Here is an 18,006-nt window from a genome sequence, read left to right as displayed (position 1 = left end):
GTAGTAGGATATGATTCCTTATTGTATGCTTAGCTTCGATGCTCATGTATTTTGTATTGTAACATTTATACGCTTATATACTTTAATCATGTCTCAAGCTACGATGTACATCCCCCCAAAAATAGCATGTTTTATATCATCCTACATCCAGGATATTCGGCGACGAGAATGGAATAGACACATGCAACCGATCATGTCACCCAAATAGGTAATCACAATAACAAATGAAAGTAACATATAACTATCGTAAAAATAAGTTAATTCACAGGTTGTTTATTAATGCTTCTAGTGTAAGAAAATGCAAGTTTGTTAGTAAATTATTTGCGTGCAATAATTCTTTAAATATGAAGGGCTTTCAAGTAATCACTTGACTGATTTTAAATTATGTAAATGAGGAAACTGGCTCTTGCAGTGTTGATTACTAGTCATAAGGAATGCATTTAAGGAAGTATTTCCTTAAAGATATGTCCAACTTATTCTTGTATATTTTTTTTTTTATTTAAAACTAGTCAAAGACCAGTTTCCTCAAGACAAGTAGCGTTATATGTAAACTTTAAACAAGGTACTGTTAGGTTTGTTTGGCAGTAATTAAGAATTTACTCGCCAACTTAAAGAATAATTTTACAGCCTGCTGATCATGTAATGTACAATTTGCCAGTTATTCAGTTTTAACTATATCACTGCACTACCCCCCCCCCCTTCAAAATATTGCCATGCAATTCGCATGTTGAAGTTAATTATTTACGCTAGCATCAACGAGATATTAATAAATTTTCGTCCAGCTTAAAGGTTGAGATTTATGTTCACTGGGTGTTTCATCTAATATTTTAACGAATTCATTCTTGGTAAATTTAATTCATGCTGTACTCGTTTGACAAAACGATTCCTGTAATTTTTTTTCAACCCTGTTATCAGTGCTCTCAAGTGTCTCAGTTTACACTTAGAAATATCAGATTTGTTAGTTAAAAATCTTAAGTTTGTTTCCTCATGAAAAGTTTCAGCTTGGCCTATATATGTTTGACATAAAATGCTACGCAAAATAGTTCCGTGACATGAAGCCTCATAAGCTGTTGCAGAGTTGATGATAGATGGAATACTTGTAAGTTGATAACGGGCGTTGATACCAGATATTTAAGGGTTTCGAGTAATCTCTAGCGCTCTCTTCACCGCTCCCCACCCGCCCCCACAACCAATTAGTCGTTTTTTAACCAATGTAATAGTTTTCGATAGCAATAAAGTCCAGACTGTTTTGTCTTAATTTTTCTTTCCAATGTGTTGGCTCCAAAAATCTACAGCAGACTTTACAGTAGAGCAGGTGTAGTGATTCCTGTAGGTTGTCATTAGCTATTCAAAACATGAGCAGCTCGCTAATTTAGCCACACGCTAAACATACAAAACCTTGTTTAGAGTAAAATCATGTCGGCTAACCTCGTGACATTTTAAACTGTCAATTTCATTATTAATGTATAGCCACAGAATGACCAGACGTGTAGTTTACCGTAGTTCGCCAATCGAGAAATTAGATTGCTGCTGAAGAAAATGGTTCTTGTAGGGAAGGCTTTAGGAAAATATGGTTCTCGACGATTAGGTTTTAGTATAGGAATATTTAATAATAATTGGAAGGTATGTAGAAGGAAAGGTTTTAGTGGAAAGTCTGGATAAAGGATTAGTGTGATGACTTATCTAAAGGACTAAAGGAGGTTATTAATGTTTACATTTTATAGTAAATTTTAAGAAAAAGTTTTAAGGGGAATGCCTTTGGATATTCATGTAAAGGAAAGGTTTAAAAAATAATTGTTGGATGTGTATTATGATTTTCAAAAAATACTTGATGGGATCATTTACAGGTTAATCGGTGGATCTGGTATTAAGTTTTCAAAAGGATTTGCGAGTTTAAATTAGATTAATATTTTCAGGAGTGGGAAATTTGTGTAGAACACAAGGAAGAAATTATTTTTGCAAGTAGTTTAGTTTAAAAAGTTTTAAAGAGCATTTGCGAGTTTTAAGTAGTAATTGAAGATTTTCAGGAGTGAAGAATTTTTATGAACATGCAAGGAAGGAAAAGTCGAGTCTATGGAAGTAAAGTGGTGATACTGACGGATGGAGTAGGTCATAATGGATTCTTTTGATGGGAGATTGTTCAAATATTCTAAAGGGCATGTTTAAGTGATTTTGATGCTTAAAGTTCATTATTGAACATACGGATTTGTTGAGTTCACTAGAATGTTGGTTTACTGAAGATGTAGATACTGTTTGAGAACTACGCTTCAAAATAGTTTATTTGGGGTTTGATAAAAGTGAGGTTACGGCATAGTGTCTCGATCATTTTGACAAAGCTGTAGGGTGGGTGAAATGCTTAAAACCAACAGTAGGATAATACATAGTTTAACGTTCTGTCATTCTACGGCTACTGAAGTGTGACAAAAGGGCTTAACGTTCTGTCATTCTACGGCTACTGAAGTATGACAAAAGAGCTTAACGTTCTGTCATTCTACGGCTACTGAAGTGTGACAAAAGACCCTGCATGATGAAAGAAATGAGACGTCCAAAAGCTGACTATAAGGATTTGGTGCTGAAACTCTCATGAATAATATTACTGATAAACTATATTTAAAAACTGACGGAAGTCATGAAGGGCCTTTTGGCGAATTTTTCGAATGTTATGGTCTACAAGCAAATTGTCCCAAGCATTATTTCCTTACGATGAAAGGGGCACCCTGCTCGCCAGTTTGTTTACGGGACAAGAGTGTCTTAGTTAACTTTCTTTTCCAGTTTGACGTGAGTGGTAGATTTGATCCATTGGATTTAATCGTTGCAGTATGAGATGTAAAAGGCTTTGTATTCTTTATAATCAGGCGCTACCACCTGGTAACTTTGGACGTGAGTAACGGCACTAAAGGCTTTGACAGCTACCACAGGAGTTCTCCATGTCCTAATAATTTTGGAAAAATAAAACTATAAAAAGTATCCCTTTGTCTATTTTACATATGGTATACACAATTCTGAAACTTTATAATTAACACAGAATTTCCCCGCAGCCAATTTTCATATTACAGAGTATTCTCCCCAAAAGCGCCCCCCCCCAACCCTCTTCTAACACCAGCAAAAATGCCTTTGCTTACTCTTCCAAAAAAAAAAAGGGCCAAAGACCCCATGGAGTGTTACTCGTCTATAGCTATGTAGAATCCACGTGTTTATTCAGGACTTAACCCTTAGAGAGAGCGTTCACTTTTCCACTGATGAAATGAGGGCAGTACCATTTTGCCTTTTAATGGGCCATCTTTCCCCACTAACGTCATGACAAGAGTACTGTCTTGTTTCAAGTTATTCAAAGCCTCAGACACAAAATTTAAACAATTCAAACTTTTAGTACGATAGTATACGATACGATGAAGTTTTGGGTCTACATAAAAACAAATATAACTAGCTACACTTGGGACTCTCGAGTTAAAGTTTATAACTAAAAAAGAAATTGGGCTGGAGCAAAACAACGAAATAAACTAAAATCTTTTATTGCAGAAGACTGAAATGTCATATGGGACAAGTTTCAGCACAACCTACTTCATAAGAGTATGAATACACAGCCAAGTTTATCCAACTAGACCCCATTTTCTAAAAACTCCAAACGTATTCAACGCCAGAGAGCCAAAGAAAACGTGGCCTTTCTTCATCCAATAAGCGCGGAATTTGAGTCAGTTGAGACCTCTATGAAGAGCTCTCCTGCATCGAATATGGCGTACTGAATGACGAAATGCCTCTTTTCTCTGCCTCTCTGGACATCTGAAGTGTGTTTGAAGCAATGCACTTGATAACAAAAGTGCCATGAATGTGTAAGTAAGTAGTGCTTTCAAAATAATGAAAAAGAGGAGGAAAAGGAAAGCCCGCCAAGGCCATCCCCTGTCCCACCTAGTAACAGATGACTACTACGCTAATTTTCCTCTTTTGAAACAGCAAAGTTACTAGGCCCTTGAATGCTTTCCTTATCCTTCTCTTCTGAAACATTTTATTATAAACTTTACAAACAACAAAGCAATGATTGTGAATTAAAGACACCAAGAACAGTGTGAAGATCTTTGAAGTCCGTTACTTTACATTATTATTGCTGCCAAGTGCTGAGCATGAGGTTGAAAGGGTTTGCACATCCAGGTGGGAAGACATTACTAATATTCTCAGACTGGAAAACGAATGCTTAATCAGTTAACTTTAAGAAAACGGGGGCAGGGCGCAAGGGTCATCATCCGCCCCAATAGCAAATTCAGGACGATCCATTACTCATGACACCTGAAGCCCGCTCAAAAGCAGACTAGGTTCCCAAGTGGCCACCAGATGCCGCCATGTTTCGTCCCATTTCATGTCCGTGATTCAGTCGGGAAAAAGGGAAGAGACGTGCAAGACTACTGCCCCGGCTACCCCCTTACTTCTTCCCCCAGCAGAAAGGAGCCAGATCGGACCGAAGTACACATTCGCCTTACAAGCAGACCACCAAATCGCTTCAGCTTCGTCTGTGTAATGAGTTTTCAAATACAACCATTTAAGAAGAAAACGTGGAGCTACGAACTTCATATGATAATATAACGTATCATTACGACTCTCTTCTGCATGCAACAGTAATTCTCAAGTATATCAATGACTCGACAAAACATTATGTACCAGAATCAACCTCCTCCACCCACCCACCCCCAAAATTATACTAATTAACCAGCCGAAATTACCCACTACGTTAAGAGGTCCGTTATAGCTTGTAAATTTCATAGCAGGCTAACAAAACTGTACTAACCAAAATACAAAGGATGAAGTCTTGGCATTCTAACAATACCGGTCACTGTTCGTAATCAGCCGTGGTGATTCTTATAAATCCAGTTTATACTAAGCCTAAGCAACTCTTACATATATGGAATCCTGACGGTCCTACGTAAAGCAAAACTACTGAAAGCTTACAATGGATTGTCATTTCCGCGGATCCTTTTTTTTTTATTCAGTCTTGAAGAGAACCTGAAAAGCCCTCATTGAAGATGTGCATGAGAGAGAGAGAGAAATTATCGGAAATATAAAGTTGAATCTAAATATCGCATCAACGTTTCCAGTAAAGCCACGTAAAATTCAAATTTTAATAACTGATAATTACCTGATGACATATACGTCTAATCTAATAGATAATGTATCTTCTATTCGTCGCAGTACAGCGTGCTAGCCACGTTATATATATTAAAACTAATAAGATGCGAAACGTAGCCTTTTCAATTCATAAGGAGGGCTGACAAGGTTCTTCGTGAAGTAAAGAAAATGGAACCAGCTGTTGTTACTACATGACTTGCATATAATTTTCTTATACCTTACCGTTGTTACTTATATACCATTTAAGGTATTATTATATTTAAAACACCGAAAAACAGTACAAGATATATTTCGGGAAAAAATCAGGGGTTTAGACAATTTACGGTAGCCGAATACAAATTCAAACCCCCCTTTGCATTATTATTGAGAAAAGTGGGTCGTTCTTACAAAGTTTTAATTAGACAGCAGAATCTATATCTCGGTCTAATAAGAACAGGCAAGAGATTTGCTCTATATGAATAGGAACTGTGGGTTTTAAGAACTTAACCCCAGAACAATGCTGAAAATGTTTATGGAAATAGTTGAAAATGTTTATGAAAATAGTTATGACTTGCAAGAGGCCAATTACAGTGGGAAATTACAGCCTACTTTTGAATTGGGTGCAAATAAAAAAATTTGCTTTTGAATTATATTAAATTGCCTGTTAACAATGCAACCCCTGTACAACTTTGAAGATGTCCATTGTAATGATGTACTAGGTAAATATTTAACCCATTACTAACGTAAAAATTTAACTTTTGACTAATGTTGAAATAGTCAATGCTTTTAGGAAAATGAATATGAGATATTCCTAAGTCTGAAATTTACCATAAAACTAATTACCCATACATGGAAATATGTACTTCAGCTTAACCCTTCAGTAATCAATTTTCCGTTCCGAGCGAGCTGTACGATAGCTACGTTGTTTTTTTCACTTTATAAAAAAAAAAAAACTAAAATCCTTCATTTCGAAAGCAAAACAATATCTCATTTCGTTTTCAGTACAAGGAGCGAACAACTTATTACCCTTGCCTGTCCAGGTCTTTTAAAGCCGAGAGAGAGAGAGAGAGAGAGAGAGAGAGAGAGAGAGAGAGAGAGAGAGAGAGAGAGAAATTCCCCTAACCCCAAAGGAGGCCGTAGACCCTTTTAGTGTCAAGGTACACCAATCTGTTAAAACTCTGACGATTCCTTTATGGCAAATAGTCCTAACGCCGCACCCCAAGAGCACAAAGCCCTAAGATAACTTGAGGTTTAAACTCTTCAGAATACGATGCTTATTAAACTAACATCTAACGAACTGGCTCTTAAGACGCTACTGATGTGCAAGGAATAACCATATAAATAGAGATAAACGTTCATAAAAACATGGAGCTATGACTTGCAAACATTTCAATGAAAACGTCCGTTAAAGCTTATTGCCAAAGGGGCGTTGATTACCAGTCCGGCTCAGGTATTCAAAAGTGTTTCTATACATGAGCGCTTAACATGAAAGTAAACCTATGGTACAGAGATTTTGCAGTTTAGAGAGAGAGAGAGAGAGAGAGAGAAATTGATTTGCAGTGGGGTGTGTGTGGGCGCGCGCGTGCGTGTGTGTGTGGTGAGAGAGAGAGCGAGAGAGAGAGAGATTGATTTTGGAGGGGTGTGTGTGTGTGTGTGTGAGAAAGATTTTGGAGAGAGAGAGAGAGAGAGAGAGAGAATGATTCTGCAGTTTAGAGAAGAGTACTACCCTAGTCAAGATTGTTTGAAAACTATACTCCTATATTTTACCTTATTCGTACAAGACTTACGATATTTAATTTCATGATTATAACTACCTCCATCTAATAGATCTCTTCAGAACAAGGACTGAGGAAGAACTTCTTAGAGGAATTAAAATTTTTTTAATCAACCGCAAATCTCAAAAGTTTTTTATTGCCATCTTTACTTAGAAAATAACCCTCGTTTTCTTGGCGACTGTGTTCTTGAATTATATAGCAAAGTCCTGTTCCGGTAAATTTTCCGGATTTTGTTTCATTACCTTGAAACATACGTCGACTATCAAGGTACAAATTAAGTAGAACCTACTTACTAGATCAAACGCGAATACAACAATATTTGGAGGAATTAAACTGGGCATTTACAATTCTCGTATTATGCTCAAGTATGCGATTAAAAAGAAAAACACAGGGAATGAGGACTTATTACTGTAGAGCACCAGTGAGTTCTTATTTAGCTTGATCCTTTTAAGGCTTTAATTTTATATCAACTTTCAATAACATTTGTTGGATTACACAGAATCAAGACCTACATTAATTTTCAACAAAGCAAGCGAATTCATTTATCAACTAGTATAACAGGTACATTCCTGCACATCAGTAACTCATGACAGTACGTTTATTTAAGACTATATAGTTCACCCCAAATCAGAACACCTTCCTTAACGTTCTTTGCAGTGTCCCTTCGGTCCCTAGTTGTAAACCCTTTCATTCCTCTTACGGTCCCTAGTTGTAACCCCTTTCATTCCTTTTACTGTATCTCCAATCATATTCTCTCCCATCTTGCTATCCACCCTCTCCTAACACTTGTTTCACAGTGCAACTGCGAGGTTTTCCTCCTGTTACACCTTTCAAACCTTTCTACTCTCAATTTCCCTTTCAGCGCTGAATGACCTTGTAGGTCCATTCCATTCCATTCCAGAACACCTTCCCGGTATTCAAGGACAAGTTGCAACTGAACTTCAGCAAGCTATAAACCAAAGACAACTTCAAGGCTTTAAAAAACTAGAAAAAATAGAAAATTTTACCACAAGGAAAACCAACACCTTGATATTCCACACAAGTTAATGTTATCGTTAATATATGAATCTGCTTCCGAAAACTCTTATTTATCAAACTAGGTCAGCTCCAAAAAGCAAACCTGAACAGCATGTATACCCTGATCCATAATAACCACGAACTGTTTTTTCCTCAACCTAGAGCACCAACACTTCCTCCCCCCCTCCCCCCACTCCCCCAAACAACCCGCAGGAAACCCGTCCCCAATTCAAACACACACGCACACCAGAACAGTTTCCATACCAAGAGGATATTTGAAAACTCATTACACAGTTCCACAAAAGACGATTACAGCAGTTCTTTAGCCCTTCTTTATGTCAAGGACACAAATGGAAGAAATCGAAGACAAAATGGACACTTGTGAGCCCCGCTGGACCTCTTTTCAGAAAGCCCAGGCGTTTTCGCGTAACAGAAAGCAATGAATAGCCAAGACTTCACAATGACCCTCTAATTAAAACAATTCTTTACCATAACATTGTATTTTCATTAAAGTGGAATATCTTAACCATTATTCTTAATCATTGATGTTTGTACCAGTCTTGGCAAATTTCCGCTAATTTCACATCTTTTAAAAATTCACACATTCTTGAAGTCTAAGTCACAGCCCTTTCACATTACTCAAAATGTACACTACTTACATAATTCATGACAAATTTGATAATTTTGATGTCACTGAGATGATAGTGTATACATAAACTAAAAAATAAGATTATGCCAAAACCTGTACATTTTGCATTACAGTCTTCTGCAAAAAATATGCTAGTGAATTTAGAAAATATCTTTAAATAAAACTAAATTATAAAATTCTAAACACTTATAAATCTTCAAAACTAAGATAATTTGAGGCTTTTAAGCAACTGAAACAAGACACGAGCCACTGCTCATGACTTCACTTTTCTCAAGATGGACTAAATATGACAAAAATTGCTCTCATTACACCAACAGAAGAATGAACACGTTCTGTACAAGAGGTAGTCGTAAACAGCATGAATGAACAGGGTTCCTATAGCTAAAAAACAAGAACTAGCTCATGGACTCTCTAGCCCCTTCTGAAGAGGAATTAAGTGGCAAATGCTGGTGCTTAGAAGAGGGAAGGGGGGAGGGAGACCTCGGTCATATGAACGTTGACTGGGTAGTTATTTTCCAAGTCTTTTTTAGCATCTTGAGTTTGGGAAAGGGTAGGATCAAGGAGAGGGAACGGGAGAGCTGAAACTTGGAGTAACGGATCAGAGGGTTAGAGAACTTCTGTAAAACTGATTCTAATGGAAAATTCTACATGGATCTTGAAAATTATTTCAGAACATAGGTTTATAACAGTTCTTGGAAAGTTCAAGGTATGTCCCATGTACCCAGAGAGAGAGAGAGAGAGAGAGAGGTGGTTGTTTTTAACTATAGCATCAATCGTAGGGGTGGGAGGTGAGTTGGGAGAAATTTGAAGTTTTCTTTAATATACAAAAAACCCCCACACTTTACAGCATGCTCGTATACTTTATGGAATTCAGAATACTTGTACTCACGATAATTATACAAAATGGAGGTTGCAAAATATTATACTTAATAGCAATCCAAACAGGGAATTATTATATTACCTTAAAAATTTCAAAATAAAAACGGGAGGCATTAATCTGAAATTTTTCCAAAGCACATTATTGCAAGGTAAAAACTTTCAAGGGTAAGACCCCACTTCAATAATTTTCATCTTGGAGACAAATTGGGGAGAGAAAGAGAGAGAGAGAGAGAGAGAGAGAGAGAGAGAGAGAGAGAGAGAGAGAGAGAGAGAGAGGGCGACATGAAAACTATACACTTCGAACCTAATTTTACAGAAGTTCTCTTCAGACGCCACGAACACTTATGAGTAATAAGGATTACATTAACATACAAAAGTGAATCCCACTCTCATCAGTTGTATAGCTTTAACAATGGAAATCTAATGAACTCAGCAATGCACCTTGGACAATTGTTCAAAAAAATCCCTAGTACATATTGCATCCTGACCTAAGATTGTTTCACTCAGACACTGACTTGAGAATTACTGACGTAACTTGTCGTCTGATGGTTAGGTCAAGTCCAAAAGTCTTTTCCCTTCTCTTCAAAATCTAGCCACACTGAAGGACGCCTCTGTACAAGGGTCCGTGGTGGAATTCAGCCAGCCTGAACCAGGTAGTTAATTAACCAAGTAATTCCATGAGTCTTCAGAAATCAATTGTGGTCGGATCTATGAAAGTTACCAAGATATACACATTTAACGCTAAAAGTTTTTAACTAAAATACCATTATTAAGATTGAAAAATGTGACAAATGAACGAACAGCCAAACTGCCTAAAATTTCCTCACAAAGGAACGAAAGCGACACAGAACATTGAGAACAGACTCCAATTACGGTACATTCAAGATCAGTATCTAAAATTATTTGAAGGTAATATATATAGAAGAAATGCAAGAACCTGCTGAAAGACACTGTTACATAATACTCTATAAAAATAAGTGAAAATGATTCACACCATTGCTTTTAAGTGAGAGTCCACCAAAAACTATTGATTTCTATTGACTCCAATAATCTAGTATGAAGCTTCTCTTTAATGGTTGAACTCAATTGCAATTATCGATAATTTACCATAATTATAACACATTTAGTTCTTTAACATTCTGTCTGAATGATACCACTTAGCTTGCTTTTTAAGAATATTTGATATTCACAGGTCACTTTCTAAAACCGATAACCAAAAATTGCAGCTTTTCATCACAATTCAAAATATAATGTGTGATAGTTTTGTGCTTTACAACTCAAGAATTTAAGCATTAACGTATGAAAGTTAATTGAAATTCAGGTTACTAATTGTCACTATGTCAGTTACTTAGAAAACTGGCAAACTTGCAAGCAAAAGTGGTCAAAGTTTAATATTAACATAAGACACTATCAAAAATCATATACTGTAACTCATACATTAGCATTTTCGTGAATACAAATTTTTCTAGCTATAAGTGCACTGATGAGAGTGGGATTTAACGAAGAGGCTCTTAAGTATAGCAATGCTAATGTTTACAAGACTGAAAGGGACACCCAGGATGTTCAGGGGAAAAACATTTACTTGTGAATTTTGAAGATCTGCTGATATAAATTTTATTTGAATTTTTCGTTTGAAAAATTCTCAGATAGAAAAATTATGAACATTTGTTTGAAAGTAATCCAATTCTATTCAATATCACGAAGCTATAAGGAATCAAAACACTGAGAATGCCTGGAACTAAAGTAAAATTTTTATCCAGATATAACTTGAGAATGACCACTAACTGACGAATTAACCACCATGATACTTAAGAACCTCGTCGTGAAAACTTGTATATAAAACTCCCAAACTAGGAATCATCCCTGCACTCAAAATCCTGTGTACTAGACTGCCTTTACTTGAAGCCAGATATCCTAGGTTCATTTGCTGATACATTTTTCTTTCAGATGATCGACTTCTTGATGTGCACCAACATCAAAATTGTGGATAGATAATATTTCATACAAGCAGTTCGCCATGTTTAACCTGAAAGAAAAAAATGTGTTAATTCTTCCAATAATTCAACATGTAATCATTATATACTTTGATATACATTCATTAGGTAAATCCTATGAACAGGTATCAGGATTAAGAAAGTATAATTTGAATTTCAAGCCTATTCAATAAAAAAATCTTGAAACTTGCTAAACTAGTCTTAACCAAATTATTAACCTATCAAAAAATGCTTAAAAGTACATTTATAGTTTATGAAATACAAAAATTAAAGCCAACGTGGGGAGTTTTCCAACTCATGATAAACTTAAAAATGAGGACTACTATTTTGAAAACCAGTCATTATATTGGATACAAGTTCTTTGCAGGATGTAGTTTTTGATTAAGCTGGCCTTATGCCAGCACGGGCTCTTGCTCATAGAGCAGCTCGTAACCTTTGCAGGACAGCTGTGCATCATACTGAACGATTTATGAACAAACACCTAAGAGACCCCTAAACCTAGGAAGCTCATCAGTGAAATACAAACTTACAATAAAAAATTATCTTTTTAAGGGCTAGAAACCATAATTAAAAGCAATTATCTAAAAACATTATGGAAATCACTCAAAGACATAATTGCATTCTGATATCTAAGACTGTAAGAACTTGAACCTGAAAATATTCATAAAAATAATGTTTTCTTTTACCATTCTAGCTATGTAAGACACCTACTTCACGCCAAAGAACAATGAAAATTTAGTGAACCATTTTGACTAGACTCAGCTCACTTCCTCTCACCGAGACTCGTGAAAGGATTTCGACGAGTTCCCTGAATGGCAGTTACCTGGGAAAAAAATTTAAGTCATAGTAAACAGTCTCAAGGCTTTATTACAAAAAGAGAAACCTTTTGGGTTGAGAACAGTACAGTATCAGCGTTGATTCTGCTTATTATATCAAATACGTTTTGAATTGAAGTGAATATAGAATTTAGGCCAAACACTAAGACCTATGAGGTCATTCAGCGCTGAAATGGAAATTGACGGTAAAAGGGTTTGAAGGGTGTAACAGGAGGAAAACCTGGCAGTTGCACTATGAATCAATTGCTAGGAGGGGGTGACATGGTCTCTGGACCTTGGAGTGACATTTGACTAGGTTTTTCTGACCTATAAATGAGTAAGTGTAAAATTGTCTAGATAGCTATGTTTTTTTTTATAAACTGAACATGCAATTGCACTGTAAATGCAAAAGTAATCTGCTATACCCACACCTCATCAAAGGGGACAAGTGTGCAAACCGGGGTTTTAGATCACAGAAAAGCAAAAAACCGATATACATGGACGCACCTTAACCTATCCTAGCCCACCCCTAACCTCTATTAACTTAAGGTGACAAATATTATGGTGAAAAATATGGGATGCAACTTAACCTATCCTTCCCTAACCTAGGCCCGACCTACCCAACTAGGTTAAGACGCAGCAAACTTAGCCTAACTTAGGTTACAGTAAACTCTAAGCAGTACTTACCTACATTTTTTGGATGTTTTCGTTCTCTTTCCTATCCTCAGAAGGAATGTGGGATCCCTAACCGTTAACTACCTAAACTGAAAGTAACGCCATGTTTCCACTATGGTTCCCCATTTTTGACAAGGTGGGATATGACGGATTGAAGACCAACCAGTTCACACGTAAATTAATGTCAAATTCATCAAAATCACATTAAAACCTATCAAAAACCGTGTTTGATATTAAAAGTCACTCCCTACAAAATCACTTTTATACCAACATACCTCTGAAAGGAATCACATCATTGGGCGAGTGACTGAGTTTCAGAGAAAGCGCTTATTTGATATAGGCAACTGTCGTGATTATGTAAACACACTACAAATGACTTTTGGAGCTCCTCGGACTCCAAAATATGGCAACTTCTTTCAACCATTTTAAGTCCTACCAAGAAGTCAAGTCTACATTTGCAGGTGTCGACTGCTCAAACATCACTGATAGTTCAGAGATACACCAAAATATCTTATTTGTAGCATATTTGAAATCCAGTTACGGAATTAAAATAGGCCTAATGCCAGATCTACCGAATGCCTTGTTATAGATCAGCTGAATTGGTGGGCTTAAAATGGTTCAGTAAAGTTTCCTGGGGCAAGTTGAGACATCGTGCACGGGGTTGTTCAGTGACCATACTTCAACGAACTCTTTGGAAAAGGCAAAACAGTAATCAATGGCTGCAGACAGTAGAATTAGATTCAACTTTATAAACACTATAAACCATAAATTCATATTGTTCGTGTCCTATTTACCGTTTATATTTAAACCATACGTTTTTTCCACCTGCTTCTCGTTTTTTTTTTTTTTTTTTTTTTTTTTGCATATCCGATTGTGTAATTCCCGAATTTCAGAAAATCACAAGCCAGTTTCCTCAACGTTCAATGGAAAACCTTATCATAAGCCCAAGGTATGAGAAAACGGAAAAATCTTGAACACAGGATATTGAATACAAAGGATAAAAAATGCATGCACAAAGGAGCCTATACTTACAGTTCGAACTCCAACAAACAACTTGAGGGTTGAGATTGGGAAACAAAATGGAAAATAATCAGCCATTAAAGCTCACAACTCACAAAGCTGCTATATTAAAACCCGCAAATAATAAATCAAGTACCCCTTGATATACACAGGCTACACAGCAGATGTTTCTCGAGCGGGAGTTACTGGACAAATGGGGATGATAGCATCAAGTTCTCCCGGCGAACAGTAGAAGCAAGGATACAGGAGTGACGAAGCCAAACATTTTCTCTCCGTCGTTTTCTCTAATTCTCTTCCTTTTGGTAGGAGGACGGGAGAGGGGTGAGGTGGGATCATCCCCAAAAGACAAATAGCACCGAATAGATTTTTTTTTTTTTGGCATTACTGCTAAAGCGTGAATATGATTATCCTTCCAAATGTTCATTTACGAGAGCAATTTTGCTTTTGACACGAACTTTTGCTATTCCCAACGGTAGTGGCAATGAGAACTAAGATTTTCTTCCTTTAAAATGTGCCGCGACACTTCTTTGACGTCGCAGTGTTTAGTTTCTAACCTAAATTATGCAATATGGGATATAAACCATAGGATAAGCAAAATAGGATATATATAGATTATAAAATATGGAATGTTTCTAATCTGACTTATAGACCATGGTATGCTGAATAAGGCTACTTTTTAACCACAACAAGCTAAAATTAAATGTTAATTTTGACTTCTGTTATATCCTAACTCATATAGCAAGTCGAATACATCTGGAACAGGATCCAACCAATCGCCAAACTGAGTTAAAGGGAATTTCAGTGAAAATCAGAATTTTTTTTTTTTTTTGTAACTATAGTGCAAGACTACAGTAATCATTACAGCAGGATCACTAAATCTAAATTTCAGAGATAAATTTTCTCTGATATTTACTCTTTTTTCTTATTTTGGTTTCTTAAATGCAGAACGTTATTCGCCGAGTATTACCATATTTTCATGAATGACACTAGAAGAATGATTAACACTCATAGTTTATACCACAGCACGACTCTGTAAGTACGATATTATGGAATTAATATGAAGTTTAAAGGATTTTTTAACATTTAAAATATGTATACGTGGGAACTTGTTATCAGTTACAAAGTGTCTGATAAGGAAGGTGAATGCCTACGGTGCTGATTTCAAGGTCGATCAAATGCTTTCCCTACATGCCATTATTTTTTACCATAACTCCATAGGGAAAAACTAAACATTAAATGGCACAAAAAAATTATCCCCCCAAAAAAACCTTAGCGCTCAAGTGCTGCGTTTTTTTAAGTAAATAAAATAGCATTCGTACTTTGAATGAATTGAATTGAACGTACAATTTAGGCCAAAGGCCAAGCACTGGGACCTATGAGGTCATTCAGCTCTGAAACGGAAATTGACAGTAAAGGGTTTGAAAGGTGTAACAGGAGGAAAACCTCGCAGTTGCACTATGAATCAATTGTTAGGAGTGGGTGGAAAGTAAGATGGAAGAAAGAGAATTTGAAAGGAGGTACAGTAAAAGGAACGAAAGGGGTTGCAGCTAGGGGCCGAAGGCACGCTGTAAAGAACCGTAAGAGGTGCACTGACGGCACTAACGCCCCCACCCTCTACGGGGTTAAACCAAATGATTGGCTGAACTTCAAACAAGTGGCAATGTGAATCAACATTTTCAGCCCCAGAATCCCCAGTACTTTTGCCGTTTGTAACACAAGTAGCGCTATCTGATTTTACTTTTTTTCTGTCGATAATGATTAAAACAACATAATATTTATTAGAGACTTGTAATTATAAAATGTAATATAACCAAAAAGATTGAAGATTAAACTTTCAAATTACTTTTGCAAAAAAGAGCAGATTTTCATGATGTGAAATTCTAAATAATAATAATAATAATACCAAAATCACCTCAGTTTTATAAAGTGAGCTAAATAACCTGCAGTGCCTGAAAGATAATTAAATACAGTATTGCAGTTCAGTGCATCACTGAATCCGGTGATCTGAAAACCATTTTTTTATATATTCATAAGCAGTATGGATGCAGAGTCTTCAGCTACGGTAGAAAACTTATAATTCCTATAAAATTAAATAATGCATCCGTTGAACAAAGCAACTTTTTTCAGTAACTGTTAACGTCACATGGCGAAAATTGACCTTGACTCGAAAGGTGCACCTCATAGTTGTGTTTTGCGCAGGTGCACACTTGTCTGCGCAGTAATAATTATGGGTGATATCATCGTATGATGACACAAATGCTACATTCATTGTTGTGGTCTCTCTCTCCCTTACGCCTTCAGGTTATGACAACCTCGTAGTCTGTCTCTGTGCAAGCATTTGAGAGGAACGAGACTGAACCAAAATGAGAATGATAGAAATGAGAAATCATTTATAAACGACTCTGCTATGTTTACGAAGTGTGAGGCCACATACGTGAACAAGTTTTCAATCTAAAAGAGACGTGACATTGTAGGCCTAAGCCGCAGTTAAAATCTGTGGGCTACAGCTTAGTTATGGACCATAGCCCAGCATTAAGGAAGAAGCCTTAACTGCTAAGCATTAGCGCTCGTTCACAGCACAGCGCAGAAAGAAAAGTTCGTATGTTCGTAACTCGCTCCATATGTACAGTATATGCGTAGGTTGGTAACGCAGTTCCTGATTCATAACGTCGTTCTCTTGTAAAGACGAGAAATCCTATTGCATCTTCATTTTTAAAACAATATATATCTATGTATTTCTTAGTGAATATAAATTGTATCTAATCATGTAATATTACGTTTGTTATGATAGCGGTAAATTGTTCTTATTGAAGATCTGTATTCGATTCACGACCGAGAACTTACCAATATTGAACCACCTCTGCGGACCTAAGCGGAAAAATAATACCTTATGATCAATGAGCAGCAACTGTCACATGCGAGGACAAAGAATGGAATGACTGGCAACCTCATCCCGAAATACCAGCTCAGCGTGTGTGTGTGTGTGTGCAGGTCAAGATTGTTCGTCGGTGGGGGCCCGTTCATGGGTGCTTCGTTTTGGGGGCCCTCCAGAGGATGGAGGGGGGTGTTCAGTCTCGCTGCCCTCTACCTACCCAGCAAATTGGTTCATTGTGGCCACATGTGAGGTGGTTCCTTCCGGTCTTCGGGACCTCTTTTGGAAATCCCCTTTCTCCTCCCTGATTGCAGTCCCTCGCAGCCGACTTAATTGCTGCCAGGTACCTAATTCACTGTTTATTAGGTCGACATAACACAGGGGTATTTTATGAAGCATACTTAAACAGGCTCGCTTGGGAATCGAACCCAGAACCACTCGCTAATTCGGCAAGCATCTTTGCAATCAATTTCCCCTTGCAAAAACACGTCTGGCACCAGTATTAAGGGGCTGATTCCTGGTAGGTGGCATTGAGTTAACTTGCAATCAATCAGTCAGTCGTGTGAAAAGATTCGATCGTTGAAATATGATGACATGAGACTAATCGACCCTCTTTTTGCTTTATAGTTAAAAATGCCTTATGGATGCCATCGGGATATTGTATACTTTAAGCAGAAAGCGTCTGATCAGAATATTGCCCAAATATGGAATGTTATTTGCCCGAACGCACTCTTGACGTGAAGGGTATCAAACGTTGTACTCAAAGGCAAAGCCTTGGGAGATTTCCGAGGGACTGAGAGGCCCGCTTACGGGTGGCGCTCACTTACGGGTGAAAGCTGTGGTATTGTTTCTAGAAACGATTTAGTAGATGCAAATTCTGTGCGATGGGAAAACGTGCGTTTTTGTATTCGTACAGACTTTTACATATCTCCTACTAAACAGTATCATGAGTCATTTTAGTTTTACAAACTCAAAAACAATATTGTAAATGGCAGTATGCGTTGCCAACGATGACGTATTCCTCCACCCTCTCCCGCCCTGGCCGGGGCCAACTTTCACAAACGTTTGCACAATCTCAGTACTTCGCTTTACATTACGAAACGCAAAAGCTACATGCGACGGTCATGGAGTTTGCTGTTATATAACAAAGTTCTGAAAACGTTTTTATACAAGAAAGTGAAAATTACCATTGCCTAAAAGCACTGTCTTTCATAGA

General features: G+C 37.0%; 1 long non-coding RNA gene across 1 annotated transcript; it reads right to left on the bottom strand.

The window, feature by feature from the left end:
* Nucleotides 1–7,734: 7,734 nt before the first annotated feature.
* LOC136846706 (uncharacterized) lies at nt 7,735–17,976 on the bottom strand. Its single transcript, XR_010855498.1, has 2 exons — nt 13,931–17,976; nt 7,735–11,440 (listed from the first exon to the last, which is right to left on the bottom strand). It is a non-coding gene; the product is annotated as an uncharacterized lncRNA (long non-coding RNA).
* Between the last annotated feature and the right edge of the window lie 30 nt (nt 17,977–18,006).

Source organism: Macrobrachium rosenbergii, chromosome 15 (genome assembly GCF_040412425.1).
Source record: "Macrobrachium rosenbergii isolate ZJJX-2024 chromosome 15, ASM4041242v1, whole genome shotgun sequence".
Taxonomy (NCBI): Eukaryota; Metazoa; Arthropoda; class Malacostraca; order Decapoda; family Palaemonidae; genus Macrobrachium; species Macrobrachium rosenbergii.
This window is presented reverse-complemented; position numbering and strand designations above follow the sequence as displayed.